The 18,835-nt window shown below is 43.0% G+C and overlaps 1 protein-coding gene and 1 pseudogene across 3 annotated transcripts in view; both read right to left on the reverse strand.

Annotated features, from left to right (window-relative positions):
* The window catches only part of LOC125397989 (glycine N-acyltransferase-like protein), a 30,551-nt gene extending 17,255 nt beyond the window's left edge, over window positions 1-13,296 (reverse strand). Inside the window, exon 1 of one of the 3 annotated variants that reach the window (XM_048430545.3) lies at window positions 13,185-13,296. The gene's annotated coding sequence lies outside the window, so the exon portion shown is untranslated. Of the gene's footprint in view, window positions 1-4,124; window positions 4,174-10,095; window positions 10,255-13,184 lie in introns of those variants that run through there. The other 2 variants (XM_048430544.3, XM_085693651.2) reach the window with 2 other exon arrangements.
* Window positions 13,297-15,888: 2,592 nt separating this feature from the next.
* Window positions 15,889-16,673, reverse strand: LOC148121391 (PRELI domain-containing protein 1, mitochondrial pseudogene; annotated as a pseudogene).
* Window positions 16,674-18,835: the final 2,162 nt, after the last annotated feature.

The following is an 18,835-nucleotide window of genomic DNA, read 5'->3' on the forward strand; positions in this document are numbered from 1 at the left end:
AGTACACCTTATCAGAGTTGACATTGTGTTAGAATAATTTTACATAGAGATAAACAGATTAATAAGTCACATTGAACCTAATAGAAGAGAAAGTGGAAAGTAGTCTACAACACGTGGGCACAGGAGACCACTTCCTAGGTAGAATCCCAGTAGCACAGACAATAAGAGCAACAATGAATAAATGGAACCTCCTGAAACTGAGAAGCTTCTGTAAAGCAAAGGACACTGTCATTAAGACAAAAAGGCAACCTACTGATTGGGAGAAGGTCTTCACCAACCCCGCATCAGACAAAGGTCTGATCTTCAAAATATATAAAGAACTCAAGAAACTAGACACTAAACATCTAACTAACCCATTAAAAAAAATGGGGTACTGAACTGAACAGAGAATTCTCAACAGAAGAAATTCAAATGGCCAAAAGACACTTAAGGTCATGCTCAACCTCCTTAGCAATCAAGGAAATGGAAATCAAAACAGCTTTGAGATACCATCTTACACCTGTCAGAATATCTAAAATCACAAACACCAACGATAGCCTATGCTGGAAAGGATGTGGGGTGAGGGGAACACTCATTCATTGTTGGTGGGAATGCAAGCTTGTGCAGCCACTTTGGAAATCAGTGTGGCGGTTTCTCAGGAAACTGGGAGTCAACCTCCCTCAGGACCCAGCAATTCCACTCTTGGGAATATACCCAAGAGATGCCCTATCATACTACAAAAGCATTTGTTCAACTATGTTCATAGCAGCACTATTTGTTTTTACTTACTTATTTATTAAGAATTTCCACCTCCTCCCCACCTTTCTCCCCCTCCCCACCTCCCCCTCCCTCTCCAGTCCTAAGAGCAGTCAGGGTTCCCTGCCCCGTGGGAAGTCCAAGGTCTTCCCCCTCCATCCAGGTCTATAAAGGTGTGCATCCAAGCAAACCAGGCTCCCACAAAGTCAGTCCATGCAGTAGAATCAAAACCCAGTGCCATTATCCGGGGCTTCTCAGTCAGCCTTCATTGCTAGCCACATTAAAAGTGTCTAGTTTGATCACATGCTCCATCACTCCCAGTTCAGCTGGCCTTGGTGAGCTCCCATTAGATCAGTCCCACCGTCTCAGTGGGTGGACGAACCCCTCATAGTCCTGCCTTCCTTGCTCATGTTCTCCCTCCTTCTGCTCCTCATTTGGACCTTGGGAGCTCAGTCAAGCTCTCCAATGTGGGTCTCTGTCTCTATCTCCATCCATTGCCAGATGAAGGTTCTATGATGATATGCAAGATATTCACTAGTGTGGCTATGGGACAAGGCCAGTTCAGGTACCCTCTCCTCTGCTGCCCAAGGAACAATCTAGGGACCTCTCCTTGGACCTGGGAACCCCTTTAGAGTCAAGTCTCTTGCAAACCCTAAAATGACTCCCTTAATTAAGATATAGCCAGAACCTGGAAACAACCTAGGTGCCCCTCAATAGAAGAATGGTTAAAGAAGGTGTGGAACATATACACTTTAGAGTTTTACTCAGTGATAAAAAAACAATGACATCTTGAATTTTGCATGCAAATGGATGGAAATACAAAACGCTTTACTGAGTGAGATAACCCAGACCCAAAAAGATGAGTATGATATGTACTCACTCATAAGTGGATTCTAGCCATAAATAAAGGACATTGAACCTATAATTTGTGATCCTAGAGAAGCTAAATAAGAAGGTGAATCCAAAGAAAATATATAGTTATCCTCCTGGATATTGGAAGTAGACAAGATTTCCAGGCAAAAGTTGGGCGCACGGGCGCGGGGGGGGGGGGGTGTAAGGGGAGATGGGTAGAGAGAAGGGAGAAGGGGAGGACTGGGGAGAGCTTGGGGGAATAGGATGGGTGGGATGGAGGAAGGGTGGATATGGGAGCAGGAAAGTAAATATCTTAATTAAGGGAGCCATTTTAGGGTTGGTAAGAGACTTGACTCTAGAAGGGTTCCCAAGTCCAAGAAGATGTCCCCAGTTTGTTCCTCGCGCAGCAGAGAAGACCGTGCCTGAACTGGTCTTGTCCCATAGCCACACTGATGAATATCTTGCATATCACCGTAGAACCTTCATCTGGCAATGGATGGAGATAGAGACAGAGACCCACATTGGAGCACTGGACTGAGCCCCCCAAGGTCCAAATGAGGAGCAGAAGGAGGGAGAACATGAGCAAGGAAGTCAGAACCGCGAGGGGTGTGTCCACCCACTGAGACGGTGGGACTGATCTAATGGGAGCTCACCAAGGCCAGCTGGACTGGGAGTGATGGAGCATGTGATCAAACTGGACTCTCTGAATGTGACTGTCAATGAAGGCTGACTGAGAAGCCAAGGATAATGGCACTGGGTTTTGATTCTACTGCATGGACTGGTTTTGTGGGAGCCTGGTTTGTTTGAATGCTCATCTTCCTAGACCTGGATGGAGTGGGGAGGACCTTGGACTTCCCACGGGGCAGGGAACCCTGACTGCTCTTAGGACTGGAGAGGGAGGGGAAGTGGAAGAGGGAGAGGGAAAAGGGAGGTGGGGAGGAAGTGGAAATTTTAAGTAAAGAAATAAATGTTAAAAAAAAAGAAAAAAGTAAGTAGATGGGTGGATGGAAGGAGAGAGAGAGAGAGAGAGAGGAACAGATAGATAGATGATATATATTCTTTAACTTTGACTCAATTTTTTAAGTTAATTTACTTTTATTTTATGTATATTGGGGTTTTGCAATGGGTGTTGGTGTTGGGCCCTCCAGAATGGGAATTACAGACAGTTGTGAGCTGCCATGTAGGTTCTGGGAATTGAACCTAGGTCCTCTGGAAAGGCACTAAGTACTCTTAACTGTTGAGCTATCTCTCTGTCTCGACTCATTTATTTTTAATTTAAGTATGGTAAAACTAGCCAGGTGGTAGTAGCACATGCCTCTAATCCCAGCACTCGGGAGGCAGAGGCAGGAGGATATCTATGAGTTTGGGGCCAGCCTGGTCTACAATAACTAGTTCCAGGACAGACTCCAAAGCTACAGAGAAACCCTGTCTTGAAAAACAAAACAAAACAAGAAAAAATAAAACAAAAAATATCTCACCAAGTTTAAATTAATAATTTTATGAGTTATGGTAAATGACTACATTTGTTTAACTTGCACTATAATAATAATTCATACCATTTCCACACATTCATAAGTCCAACAATCTCTTTATCTGACTCTTGTATCCAAGAAATCATCAATAGTTTTTGACTCTACAATTGTCCTTCAACAAAAATATAAATTAAATGGAATTATTTAGTACATATTTATATACTAAATCTATATCAGAATTGTGTTGTATTTTTCCATGTATAATACATTAAAATATATTTTGACACTAGTTTCTTTTAATAGTCAAATGCAATTATTTTATATTTCAGCAGTACATTTATTACTTTTAATCAGTAGATAATATTTCATAATGCATGAATCAGAATTTTTATCCTTTACTCTTATGGACACTTGGTCTGTTATGGTTTATATACCATTATTCATAAAATTATTATGCCAGTAAATGTACACATTCATTAGAATGCTTTTATTTCCAGAACTATATGCCATGCATTTGGCTTTTTAAGTATCTGCTTATCTTTTTTCCAAAGTGAATGTACAATCTTCCATCATCATTGTATAATGTGAGAGTCTCTAGTATAATGTTTAGATTCTCTAAAATAATCAACACTTGTCTATGTAGCCATAGCAGGAACCACGGATGCAGTATTTTGAAGTCTTAGCTACTCATGGAAAAACATGCAGGGCTCATTACCAAGGCAGCAAAGGTTAAGGCCAACATATATTTCAGAAGATCAGTTTTCCAAGAGATTGGCAATGCTGGATTTTACCCAAACACTGACTTAGCACAAACACTGGTTAAAGAAATCCTCCTAGTATAGATTAGGAGGGATTCGGGGACTATGGGTGAATGGGGATTGGTGGAGGAAAGAAGTGGGAAGAGAGGAGGGACAGGAGGCTGCCGTCTGGATGTAAAATTAATTAATTAACTAATTAACTAATTTTAAAAAACAAAAAAAGAAAGAAGAAATCTTCCCAACCCAATCTGTATTAGGTGAACAGCCCACTGGAAGGACCACCCTCCCCATCTCATGTGGGTCTTACATGCGCCCTCCTTGTTCTCCCAGGACAGAGATAAATACAGACCCTCCAAATCCCCATTTTTGCTTCAAAAACTATGAGCCGAACTCATAAATCAATTAGACAATAATTATTAACTAAACAGATCAAATGTCTCTACTTTCCCCTGCTCAGTATACAGCATGCCTTCCCCCTAACAGCTTCCACAAAATAAATTGAACTCAGGTAAAATGTTCTCTGATCCATAGCAGACACTGCTGCCTGTTCCAGGTCCCTGTACAAAGTTCTTTATGGTTCTGCTTATTCCTTTGTCATAAATAGCTAAACTGTTCATTCTCGTGGACCTGAAAGAACAAGGTTTGTGTTAGCCAACTTGACACAACTTCAGTTGAGTTTGCCCTCATCACCTGACTGAACTTTGGCCCACTCTCAGCCTGAGCCAACACTCCCACACAGATGTCTCCTCCTCCCCATGAGGGCTCTCCATAGGCTGGCTTTCTCCACTGCAAAGAAGAACACCCCTTCTCACCTCTCCCATGTTTGGATGTTTGCAGATCATAGGTCTGCTGCATCTCTATTTCAATAGTCCCAACCCCTGCAACCTGTTTTGCAATAATCTTGTATATAACAATTCTTCTCTCCTAACCTAAACCTTGAATTAGTTCTTCTTCAGTTAAAAAAAAAATGCTAAGGCCTCACTATAAGTTTACCTCGTGACTAGCATAAGAACCCAAATGTCTGCCATTCCCATCCTTTCATCCTTTCTCATAATAAATCACAAATGAATGCTTAATGGTTGTTTTTTCTAAGGAGTCGACTTTTTGAGGTTGAACAAAACTATTTTGAAAGTCTCTTCATTCCATGAGTTTTATAATTAGAGTGGACCACAGAAAAGGTTTTGTGTGTGTGTGTGTGTGTGTGTGTGTGTGTGCGCGCGCGCATGTGTGTATCTATGGGGAGCAGAGACTGATGTTGAATATTTCTGGCAACTTTTCTCAATCTTATTTCCTTTCTTTTCATATGTGTATGAGTACACATGTGGGTATAATGTGTATGTGTATGTTCACTATGTGTATGTTCACACTCACATTTGTGTTTGTATATGTGTGTAAGTACAAGCACAAGTGCTGTGGAGGTCAGAGGACAACCTTGCTTGGGGCAGAGTTTCTTGCTTCTTCCTACTGCACCTGCCAGGGTAGCCTGTGAACTTCCTGGGTTTCTCTTGTCTCCTCCCCTCATCTTTCCATGCTAGGATTACACGGTCTGTTTTGCGAATCCTGGGGACCCGAACTCTGGTCCTCAAGCTTACGTTATAAGTACTTTATCCACTGATCTGTTTCTCCAGCTCTCAGACCTTAACATTTTTTTATTTTGATTAAAATCTATAAGGAGGTTATTAATTTAGCTATAAGCCCCAGAGGTCTTCCTGTTTCTTCCTTTCCTGCAGTAGGATTATAGGCACATGTTTGTTGTGCCTGGCTTCTGACATGAAGACCTCGTGTTTCTGGAGCAAGTTCTTAATAACACAGCCATCTCCCTAACCCCAATAAGAAATATCTGGAGGTAAAACTGAAACATCGGACTTTTTTAAAGCTCAATTCAATTCACAAGGCAGCAGATTGTTGACAAGTATTTCACTCTTCTCCCAGATCTGTTTCATTGGTTTCCCAGTCATCCTGGCCATGTGTGCATTCAGCTCCACTAAGTAGGAAGCAAATATATATATATGTGAAAAAAAATCACTGAAGAAGCCAGAGTCAGAAAGGACCAAGAAGACTTGTCTATCCCTTTTGAGTTCTTGCTCATGCTCTCTCCTACTTCATGTTCATTTCCCTTTTCTCAAATGTCTTCCCTGTGTGTTCCAGTCTCCAGCATAAGACAGAAAGAAGCAGCCACATAGAAACTGCTTAAGCAGCACATGGTTGCATCAGTGATAAATTCCCGTGACAAATTGTCAGCTGCTGATGTTTTAAATGTTATCGTTTAATCAATTTACTCATTAGGGTGTGGGGGTTTGCATGCCATGGTACACATGTGCAAGTCATACAACATATAGGAGTCAATTTTCTTCTTCTACCATGTAAGTTCCAACTCAGGTAATCCAGCTCGTTGGCAATCAGTTTCACCAACGGAACCATTCCATCACCTGTCCCTTTCTATTTTGAAATAGCCTTTGGCATAGAACTTTTTCTGTTATCCTAAAAGGTTATTATTATTTGCTCTAATTACAAAGTAGTATTTGAAAACTATTCACCTACCTTGCCCCCAATTCTAATATCTTTCTGAATCTTGTCCCCTCTTGAAAGAAACCTAAGGGTCTGATTACACACTGTGTATGATCTAATATAGAGTGGCATTTCTGCATATGGACCCACTGTATAAAACAGAAATGATAAAATAATGGAATTGTAGCACAGAGCGAAATGATCAAACAAAGCCTGCGACCAATGGTCATATCACATGTCCTGAGCAGCAGGACTTCACAAGAAGAAGACGCTTAGTTGTGGATCTGTAAAGACCTTAAAGAAGACTGCATAATAATCATTGAGCAGAGCAGGCTGTTAGAAAGCACACTAGTGACCATGCCCCTTGGAATCACTGGCTATCTTGTTAGGAACTGAGGAAAAGCCATTTTGTTGGATTTAAATAGCAGCAAGACTTTGGTGTACAGTTTGCACAACTCTGTCTTTCAAGACAAAGCCGCATTTATCCTAGATCATTTCCTCTCTGTTCCTTCCACTTTCTTGGCAATTTTAAGTAGCCCTTGGCCTATTTCGGGTGTCCGTGAACTTACTTACCAGTGTTTAAGAACTAGTTCCAGCTGGCTCCTTCTGTTTACTCTGACTTCTAGCTCTCTGGTAACTAGGTTTAGGGATTTCCATTTTTTGTTTGACCCTTTGGAACACTGGTTCTTTAGATGATCCAAGACAATATATATCTGCATAAACAGCGCTTGGATGAGTTTGCTCTTATTGGCTCCAATGACCAAAGATCTCACTTTTCTTTTGATCTTATTGCTTTAGGATGTTGGGAAATGCTTGGACTAATGAATCTTCCATGTGTGATCCCTTACCTATGCTTGTTCATCAATTATGTATGGGCGATGACAGGCTCTTCACTTACCCTTGAGCTTTCTATGTAGAAATTTTTATTGATTTTTTTTTACTCTGCTCTCATACAGCACACCCCGACATAGAAACAGTCTCAACCAGAACCACCGAAGCAAAGGAAGACTTCGGAGGATTCACTTAGTTCTGTACTCTTCTTCAGTGCTCTGGTGACAGAGCCGAGGGCTTTGTATGTGAGTTCCGTAGCAGAGATACATCTGCACCTCTTCTAAGTGGTTTTTCTTTGAGCCACCAAGTTCAGGTGTATTAACTTTATCTGGGGTCTCTCTTTTCCACACAGAATGTTCCCTGGAACATCTCCTCATCATAAAACTATGCTGTAGCACTCTTGACTTTTCTTCATTTTATTATTGTAACACTACCTTTAATGCCTTGTTTTAAGTTTCTAGGTCAGGTGACTCAGTATACCCAGGCAAATGATAGAATAAGAAGAAAAAATACCCAAGAAAAGAAGAGCTTTGGAAATTCACAGTCAGAGATGAAGATGGATGAGCACTGGTTAGATGCAAGCAGAACACTGCTACAGATGCACAGATCCCTGATGGTGGAAAGAAACAAAAGCCACTTTCTAAAGGTAAACCAGGTGGGGGACAGGCAGTTCTATCCTGTGGACAAACTAATAGTCCTCACTGCATTCAAACCCAGTTATGAAGGAGACAGTGACTTCTCTGCCAAATGAGATTTGGAGAACAGCATCTGGATGCCATCTTGAAAGAGAAGTTATTGTTAAAAGTTGAGTTGCTATGGGGCCTGAAGTCAGGAATGTGGATACTCAAGCCTTGTGAAAATAGAATACAGTTGCCCTTCCCTGCTGGGGACTCTTCTGGGATATAGCTTCAAGTTATGTATTGTTCTCATCCAAAATGCCCACCACATTGTCAGATAAAAATTGACAGCTTGTCAGAACAGCAAAGTTCCTAAGAGAAAATTCTAGGTCATCTGTGTTGAGGTCTAGGTTTAACAAAATGACAGCTGGATGACTGCTGATAACTGCACTATTACATGTGTGTGTGTGTGTGTGTGTGTGTGTGTACATACATATATTTGTGTGTGTGTATGTATCTTCTCTTTACTCCATGTTCCTCATGGATAATATAAGAGATAATCATAGTACCTGACCCCTATATTTCTATAGTAACTTAATGAGTTAATATTTATAGTGCATGAGAACAGAACCAGGAACACTGTAGTGCTCTATAAATATTACCATTACTATCATGAGCTAACAGTGTAGTAATCGGACTGTGAAACTTTGTAATATGTGTCAACATTTCTGGTTTAGTAACTGGACAGACCTATTAACACCAATACACACTACACAGGATACTACTTCTCTTACTACTGAATGTTATTAACTTTGGTCTCAAGAAATACTACTTATAAATCATGAACACAAAAAGTAGAACAATCACAAAACATAAATTTTTATTTAGTTAACAACTGCCAAAGTCTATTAAATAAAAAATTATGAAGTATTTATATTATTCCAAGTTTGCTCATTTCACCTGGTGTAAGAATTCATTCTTCATTCAACATGAATATTTATGACCTCCCTCTATCCATGTGTTGGAAATTCTAACAGTCACTCTTTATATACTGAAAGGTGAGACTTTGGAACGAGGCCTCAAGGACACACAACAAGAACACCATGCCTGAATTGGAAAACAGGCTGCCACCTGGCATCACTGCAGGTTTTTTGGACTTGGACCTCCCAGCATCCAGGCCTGTCAAAAGTGAAGCTGCTGTTGTCTATGAGTTTGCTCTCTTATGAAATTTGGTTTAAGCAGCCCAAAGAGTCTAAGACAAAGTAGCTACTGAAAGCCAGCTACTGAAAAGAATGGGGATTTTTAGCAGATAGCATCTTTTCCAAGTCCCAGAAAACACACAACAGTAGAAGAGAGGCATTCCAAGAGGCCAGCCTGACGTTCGAGTAGAAGCACCTCCGAAATTTCATGCAAATAAGAAGCAAATTGGAGTCTGATGCCAGAGCACGGCAGGAATAATAGTGAGTATTGCTGGGTACATTTGGAACCAGCTTCTGCACGTATGCATCCAGAAGCAGAAACATGTTATTCGGCTAGTACAGGGAAAGAGGGAACAGGCACTCATTGGTGAGCTGCCAGTGCTGGCCATGGGCAAAGTCCTCTTGGAAATGGTATTTGGAAACTCCTTACGAAACCATTTCAACATTTGGAATTTGTCCCCCAAAAAGTCCATGCAGAAAATTATTTATGAAAATCTATACAAATACAGACATATCACCCTTTATGTACATTCATATATATGACATAAAAATATTTTTAAATTAAAAGTCCTTAATAATATAGTTAGTTGCATTATAATGAGGATTTTAAAATACATATGTTTTTATGGTTTTGAATAAGTAATTCACATTTTCTAAGTGTTAGCATATTTTTCAAAGTGATTTTAAACAGGGAGTTTCACTTATATGGATAGTAGTAGTCCAAAGAAATCTGACTACTTTAGTTTGTTACAAAATAATGTTTGCATATACCCACATTAATATATGTGTATATATACATATATATGTCAACGGATAATACCTCCTGAATTAGCACACTTCCTCCCAGCCTCAATTACATTTTCTGTCACAGAACTACAAATAGCAAGCTTTCAGTTTCTTCATATTTACCAATTCATAATAAGCCCTGCCTCCGTTCAATCAAGAATTTCTCACAGATACCAGCAGATTGCTCTGTATATTTCTCCCCAGACATACATTTCTTCACCAACAAGCTCTACCAACTTCTATCCACATTCAACAGGAATATTTTGATGTATCCCCTTCAGTAGAGAGTCAAAAGGAGATCGCAAGTCCCCCAGTGTTCATTGCTCCTTGTCCTCACCTGCAAGACTGTCTCCTCTTTCAGTCTCCACAGACGTCAGCTGGAAATACAGCTTACCCTCAGAGTATGTGAATTAAGGGGTGCTTTGATCCAGTTTCTAGGAAGCCTTTAAGCGGAAGTTCTTAGAGCATGTGTACCTAACTCAAAACAGTATGAGATCAGGCCCCTCCCTCTGGGTGGTCCTTGTTCCAGAATCCTCTCTGTAACTGGGAAGTTAGTAATATACATTTGGGGCTTTTTTCCAAAAAAGTGGACAACTTTTTGCTCCCAGAAATCCCACTGTCACTCAGAAACTGAAGCCAGCAGACCAGGAGCTAGGGAATGTGTGGGTATAAACATGCAACAGAATATTATTTGGCCCATCAAGGTATAAAATTTCATATGTGCTATAATATGGATGAATCTTAATACATTGTATTAAATGAAATAAGCTAGACACAGGTGAGAAATATCATATGATCCCACTTAGGACATCTGTGTAGAGTTGGCAAATTCCCAGACACAGAAGGTAGAATGGAGGTTACCAGGAGCTGAGAAAGTTAAAAGTTATTGTTCAGTAGGTACAGAGTTTACATTGGAGAATGGTGATATAGATTGGGGTATAGATAATGGAGACAGTTGAAAATACAGTCAATATATATTTAACACTACAACAGTGCACACTTACAGTAATTAAAAGTGTTATGCAGACTTTACCACAATATATTTACTTATATGTATGGATATATGCAAATGTGTGTATATGTATGCATATGTAAGTGTATATATGTATGTGTATATGTGTGCGTATGTATTTTCACAAGACAGAATAATCTATCCCTTTTCTCAGAGACCAGGTCATTTTCCTGTCTGTACATCTCTTATCATTGTATTTTTTATTGACTTCATGTAAATACATTCTGTTTTCTCACAGCATAGCTGAAGGTGATCATTGTTACTTAAATATAATTAGGGGTGTGTGTGTGTGTGTGTGTGTGTGTGTGTGTACATGTCCCTCTGTATATGAGGGATTCTCATGACAGTGTGTATACATATGGAAGCCAGAGATCAACGTTAGGTGTCTTCCTCAATGACTCTCTACCTTATTTTTTGTACCTGGAACTTTCCAATTTGGTCAGGCTGGCTGGGTAGCAAAGCTCCAGAGCTCCTCCTATCTCCTCTTCCCAGCACTGGGATATCAAACTTGTATAGCTTGGGCCCCAAGTTTAACTGGGTGCCAGTGATCAGAACTTAGGTTAGGTCCTCTTAATTACAGGACAAGCACTCTACCAGCAAACATCTCTCAAATGTAAAGTCTTAGCTAAGCAACTTTAGCCAATGTTTTGCTGGTCAGTGTTTTGAAAACAGCTCTTCTTTGTAGAGTCGGGCAGGATTCAGAAACCAAAGGCTACACAAAAATTTCACGTGCCTTGTGGTCCTTAGCAGAGCAAAGTTTGAATCACTTTCTAATTTTACTCTTATACAGTACCATCAACATTATACAAATCCCACTGAAGCACAAAAACCTTGAACTCAGTGCCTCTGGGTTCAAAATTTGATGTAAAATCCCTTGAGTGAAGCCATTGAACTAGCAAGAAATCTGGGCATTGAGGTATCTGAGAACTTTGCAACTGTGTCTCAAAGGGAGGAGGGGAGGGGATGAGGAAGGAGAGAGGAGGGGGAAGGGAAAAGCAACATATTTTTAGATTTCACTTTAATGCTTGCATAATAGAATTATGTCACAGAAATTTCATGATTTATTCAACCATTTTTCTGTTTTGGAAATTTAGGATGCTTCCAAAGTCTTACCATTATTAAAGAAAAACCACATGAGAGGCATATTTGTACATAGTTCTCAATTTTTGTACTTTTATTTTTAATTAATAATTGACACACAGAATTAGGTTTCATTGTAGACACACAGAATTAGGTTCCATTGCACCATTTCCAGATAAAATTTATCTTGGCTCTCTTCCCCTGTCTCTGATGCCCCTTGCCCTCTCACCCCTCCCTGTATCCACACCCATGTCGCCCTGCTGACCCCTGCTGACCCCTGCTTCCTCAAGGCTCCTTTCTCTTCTCTCGCTCTTTTCTGATTTCAGAGCCTACAATCACACTCACCCCAATTTATATACATACACACATACTTTATAAACTGGAATCTGAAATATGAGAGACTCGTGTGCATTCTGTCTAAACGAGGATTTTGGTTTTTTGCTAATTCCTATATTCATTCATTTTCCCCCGAAAGTTACATGATTTCATTTTCCTTTACAGCTGAATAAAATTCCACCGTATATATGTACCACATTTCCATTGTCCTTTCGTCTTTTGTTTCCACTTAGGCTGGTTCCATTCCTTTGTTATTGTTACTCTGTTGTCTGTTCCCTGCTCTGGAAACAAAGGGAGCAGCTTCCCTGCTGGGCTTTCCAGAGCCCAGTCCCCCATTCTCTCTGCTTCTGCTCTGGCCTGTTGCTTCAGTGCTTGGAGTATACAAGCAGAGATATCTGTGGATGCCACCACATTCAGGATGTTCCAGTCCTGAAACCCCTGGCTCCATTCTCTCTTCCTAGTAACATTCCCACACTTTCACAAACTAGACTGCAATTAGAGTCAGGGGAATCACTCTGTCTCCCCAAGTCTTACACCCAGGGGTAGACACTGGGAAAGTTGGGTCGGTCCACAGAGGAGGACCAGAGACAACAATGTTAAAAGGGGAACATGTGCTAGCAACAAGGGTGCTTGAGACAAAGCAGGGTCAGTCAAGGTGTGAGCAGCCAAGGGGCTCCAGCAATGTTTTTGCTTGCTAAGGAAGCATTGCTTGGGGGCTGCAACGTCCTAGAGGTCCTGCACAAAGAGCCGCCAGGGACTGAAAGGGGGTATAAAGGGGTCTCCTGCTGTTAAGCTGTAGCTGAGTTTGCTTAATCAAGACACTTTAAACTACTTGGAAGGACATTTATTTGGAAGTGGTCATGGGATCCTGAGAGGATCTAGGGAAGGGAAGCACTTGCCCTCAATACCATCGCTGACACCAGTAAGAGAAACTGCCCACAACCCACGACCACGAGAGCGGTAGCTCCTGGGATAGACAAGGGTTGTGGGCGGCTCACCCGTGTCTTGACGGAACTGGTTCATGGACTGCAGGTCGATGATGTAGGGCGCAAGCCGACTGTCCACCTGGGGCTGTAGGGACGCCCGCGACCGTGCTCATTCAGCCATTCCCACACCACCACGGCCGAGGCCAAGAGCATGGCGAGCCCGGGCCATGTAACGCGCCGTTGCCCGTCTCCCGGGCCCGGCCTCCTGCGCTTCCTCCGGCGCCGCCGCCTCCGGGCCTGGACCGCGCCCCCCGCCCCGCGCCCCGCCGCCGCGGGCAGCCTCAGCTGCGGCCCACGGAGGAGTCCGCAGCCGCGCAGGCACCGGGACGCGGACCCCGGGGCCGCCCGCCTCCGACCGCGCTCCGCCGGGCTCTGCCGCTGCCGCCGCCGCTGCTCCGAAGGGTCCAGCGGCTTCATGCAAAGGCCCGGCCCTGCGCCCTCGCCGCCCCGCCTTGCAAAGCCACCAGGGGGCGCGCGGCCCGAGCGGCGCTGCACCCGCCTCGCACCAGTTGCGCCTCGGGCTCCGCGGGCGTCCGCGTGGATCGCTCCGCACGGTCACGCCCTCCGACCTCTCTCCCTGCGGCTAGGCTCAGTGCCTTCCAGAAGGAGTCGCCCCCCCCTCCCCGGCAGCGGCCCTATTTTGCAGTCTCTGCCTGCCTGTCCCTCCGTCTTTCTGTCTGTTTTGAACGTTGCGCCGGCCTAGTCCGCGGCACTAGCTTCGAGCCCCTAGTCTTCTTCAGGCCCGCTCACGCACTGGCACACCCACACTCGCGCACTCGCGCACGCACAGTCTCAAGTCCTCTTCAGTCCCGCCTGCTATTGCCTCATCCTGGCCTGCGAGCCTTCTTTAGCTGTCCCTAGAGCTTCTTCGCCCCCTGCTGGTCTGAGTCCTCACGTGCAGGTCAAAAGTCACACACCTTTGACCACTGAGAGTCAATGCCAAGGGACGCATGTGTTTATGGCATAAATTTTATACCGTCTTTGTAGAAATCAGAGGAGGCTGAGATGTTGTACCGGCTGCTTGAAAAGTTAATATGAAACAAAGAAATAGACTATTTTAGGTGCCGGTCCGGATTTTGTATATTATACGTACATATATAAAAGGGAAAGGAGCTACCCCAGACTATCAATCAATGAAAAGCTCAGTGCCTCATATGGGTTATCTCCTTTAGAGGTGTCCCACAGAACCCTCAAAACATTACAGGCTATTCCCAAATATTTAGGTTACTCTCCAGAACTTGGTAGGAATGTTGATAAAGATGTCCCACTTAGGACTGAGAACTCTGTTTTATTCTCGGTATGTGTCTCTGCATTGATTAATATCCACTGTGTCTAGGGGCATAGACATAAATACTTAGAAGGAAATTTGACTCTTTAGGAAATAGCAATTGCAGCTTCTACCTTAGGACCCAGGACCTCCCCATCATTGATTTGGGGCCAGATTTCCAGTGTGGTTGTGCCATATCGTCCTTTCACTTAGCAATGTACTCAACGTCTAGTCTCTACCTCCTCATGAGTAAAACCTAATATATTATATTATCATTATCATCGTTGTGAGGAGGTACACACAACGTGTGTGTGTGTGTGTGTGTGTGTGTGTGTGTGTGTGTAGAACAACTTTGTAAATTCAATTCTCTTTATCCACCACATGGGTTCTGGGAGTTGTACTCAAATCATCTGGCTTGTGTGGCAAGTTACTTTAGCCGCTGAGTGTTGTGAGGAAGCCGCTTGTTGGTTCCTGACCACCTGGCTAGTTTAGACTCGAAATAATCACACAGAAACTGTATTAATTAAATCACTACTTGACCCGTTAGCTCTAGCTTCTTGTTGGCTAACTCTTACCTACAAATTTAACCCATTTATATTAATCTGTATATCACCCCCACGAGGTTGTGGTCTACCAGCAAAGTTTCAGCACATCTATCTCCGCGGGTGACTCCACAGTGTCTCCCTGACTCTGCCCTTCTTTCTCACAGCATTCAGTTTCATCTTCCCCGTCTTCCTAAGTCCTGCCCTGCTATAGGTCCAAAGCAGTTTCTTTATTCATTAATGGTAATCCCAGCACACAGAGGGGACTCCCACATCAACTGAGCGGTCTTGTGTTCACTGTTGCTAATTTACTTTATTTTAGTATTCCTAATAGGAGTGTAGTAATAATTTCTGTGCTCCTCGTGTGTGTGTGTGTGTGTGTGTGCACACATCATGCATTGATGACAGTGCTGCTGAACATTTACCTAGGTGACTATTTCCATCTCCGTATCTTCTTTGAGAAATGTTTGTTCATGTGTTTGGCTACTTTAAAATTTTTTCTTGATAAAATTCTTTGGGTATATGGCTTTTCATTTTCCATATTACATTTAAGAATTCGGCTGTCTCTCAGATTTGATGCCTTTCCTTTTTCTTTTATAAGGTTTATGACTTTACAATTTATATGTAGATCTGCAGTAGATTTTAAATATTTGGGGGGCAATCAATTCACGTGTTTATTGAGTGCCTGTTATGTGCTAACTATTGTTCAGGGTACTTGGGGCACATCAGAGAATAAAACAAGGAGCCCTGCCCTCGTGGAGCGCACAGTCTATCGTGTGTCGCTGCTTCACCTGTGTACTGCTTGTGACCCTGGGCAAGTCACTGCACCTTTCTGCCCAATGGGGTAAAAGGAGGCTGGGCTCAGTAGACGCTCAGCAGGGTGTACTGCAGATGCAGGCCAGGACACCACCCGAACCCACCACCCAGACAGCAGAGAGGGCTGGAGGCACATCTTTAACAATCAAGTACAGAGAGGAGAAGGGAGAGGAAGGGGGCAGCTACACGAGCTGCTGCTGCTGCTGCTGCTTGGTGGTGGTCTTGTTGGCCAGGTCCTTGGCCTTCTCTGTAGCTGCCAGTGTCGCCTCCTTTGCTTTTTCTTCGGCCTCTTTGGCTGTCTCAACGAGTGTTCTGGAAGGAGCCTCCCCTTGTAGCTTGGCCAAGAGGTACTCAAAGCCCTTCATCGTCTTGGTCACACTGCTTTTGAACTAGGCAAGGCCAAATTCCTGGACAACTCGAGAGACACTAAATAAGCTGGAGGAGACCCAGGCTTCCCGACGGATTTCGGTCCAGCCGTTGTTGTCAGAGTTCACACAGTAAACACATCGTTCCTCCACCGCCATCAGCCCGGCGTGGTTGATGTTCCAGATGAAGGTGGTCATGGTCTGGTTCTGTGGGTCCACAATAGAGTCCTCCAGGATGTACACCGAGTGAGCAAGGTTGGCAGGAAAAAGTCGCTCTGCCCAACGTGGCATCCTTTTGGGCTTGGTCAGGAGTCTCCGGGACAGAAGCTTCTGGTCAGGGGTCACCTCCCGGTGTACTATGTCTTCCGTTAAGACATGTTTGCTATAGGGATTCGGGTACCGTTGCCAGAAGGCAGAGAACGCTTGGTCCCAGGAACTTCGGAGCACGCTCTGGCCCAGGAAATACTTCACCATCGTCCTGACCCGGACGGGCTCAGCACCCGTGCAGCATCAGGGTGAAGAGACCCGGGGTCGGGGGCACGTGGCTCAGCGCATGCCCGCCAGGCTTGTAGCTCTATCACTACGGCCTCGTGTCCAGGTCCCTACGGCCGCCGTGAGGGACTATAAGACTGGTAGATTTTAAATTAATTAAATGAAAAATCCATCCCTCCCTTCTCCTTCATTTGTGGCTCAGAGAACTTATTGCTCCAGTGTAATTTATTGAAAAGTTTCCTCTGAATTTCTTTGATCAAATTTCTCTGTCAATGACAACTGGACTTATTCCTGCGAACCTATTTCCAACTTCTCTATTCCTTTCCATGAGCTGTGTGTTCACCCATCTAGCCATAGTATTTACTGATGTCACACAAACTGTTTTAAGAAGACATATTGGGTTACTGTAAATAGGGCTAATTTGGAGTAAATAATAATGTTTTAAAATCAAATTTCCATTATTCATTTCTGGTAAATGAGAGAGAAATTATTGTTATTGCCTGTTAATTCTAAAAGTGCTTTCATTTCCACTGTGGGCTAAATTATAATCTCTCCAGAACTCATATGTTGGTTTCCTGCCATTAATCATCATCACAGATGTAGGATCTTTAAAGTTCTTTATCAGCTTGAGTAACATACCCAGTTTCTATACCCAGTAATATAACCACTTGTTTTTAATCTCAGTTACATCCTTCTACTGCTGCACTTTCTATTCCCCTCAGCCTTATCTAGCATTTCTCCTGGGACTGGCATTGCCCATGATGTCATGAGCAAAAGCTCCCTTTCTTGGCCCTCTGAGACCTTGACTGTCATGCTTTCCTGAGGCTGAAGTGGATGCAACCATCAATGAGCTATCAAATACGGTCAAAGAGTAATGAGAAAGGTTCAAATACATCACTTGATTGGTAATCACATTCTTTCCTTCCTCTCTGACCCAAAATCTACCAGGTGGTGGCATGTGTCCTTTTTCCTGGTGGAGTGTAGAAGATTTAATGGTCTCCCTCTACTACCTCTGGATAAAAGTTCTGGAATGTCCCTGGTATTTGTCTCTCCTTATTACCCATGGGTTTGATCTCTTTCCTTCTGAAACACATGTGGGCCAGGGCCTCTTTTGTGTTCTGTCAGTGAAACTGAAGTGATAAAGAGAAAAATTGCCTCTCTTTTTTTTTTAAATCAATAAAATTGAGACCATGCAAGCTAAACTCTTAGTAAAACTATTTAAATTTAAATATCAAGGCCTTTTACATACTTCCGTTCTTCACTTGGCATACTCTTGGTTGAGTCACCACCAAAAGAGTATGCCAAGTGAAGAAAGTCTTGCGTCCAGCTGTCAGTTTTGCCTTGGCTTCCTGTTTGGAAGGACTGTAGTTCCTGGATGCATCCGGCAGAGGGAGATGTTGTGCTGGGAAAATGCCTCTAAGCAGGTTAGGAGACTTGAAATCACCACAGCGGGACTTTCCCACCTTCCTTTACAGACTCGGATTTTGCTAGCCTACCCATAGGGCCAGGGGACAATCTACACGTACAAACTGAGCAGAGGTAAAACAAGAGGTTCCCTTCTGCACCACTCATCTGAATCCACCCAAATGATTCTATTTTTTTGGATTCTTTTTCTTTTCCTTTCCCCATTGAAACCTAAGCTCCATCAGTTGACTCTTATTGTTTCCCTCCCACTAACAGAATCACAATAAAAATCGGAGGCTTATCCCATATACTCCTGCTCAGAAGCCCAGGGAAATGAGAAATGCGGGTAAGGATAGCTAGAGAAGGGAAGGAATGACAGTGGAGAGACAGAGAGAGGAAACTGGACTGTCAGTCAGCATCTTTTCACACCAGCATCCTTTTCTCTCCCAGTAACTCAAGGCTACAGGAGATGGAGTCCAAGTGTCTTCCCCACTCTCGCGCTGCCTCTCACTGTTTCTATCAGGTTAATCTGACTTTGACCACATCTTCATTGAAAAGGGAAGGATATTGTGGCTTAGTTGAATGAGTTAAAGCAACAATGTTGAGTCCTGCTTTGAGTTCCTGCCAACGTGGGCATACAATTATGCATGGCCTCCAGAACCCCTTTGAGATAGTAAGCTTTCAGAACTATGTCTTACTCTTTCACCCTCAAAAGCAACTGAAGATAAGATAGGAGAAGAGTGAGTTCAAAATAAGAAAAAGAAATCACCTCTGGTT

This window comes from Myodes glareolus, chromosome 7, assembly GCF_982192425.1.
Source record: "Myodes glareolus chromosome 7, mMyoGla1.1, whole genome shotgun sequence".
In the NCBI taxonomy this organism is placed as follows: domain Eukaryota; kingdom Metazoa; phylum Chordata; class Mammalia; order Rodentia; family Cricetidae; genus Myodes; species Myodes glareolus.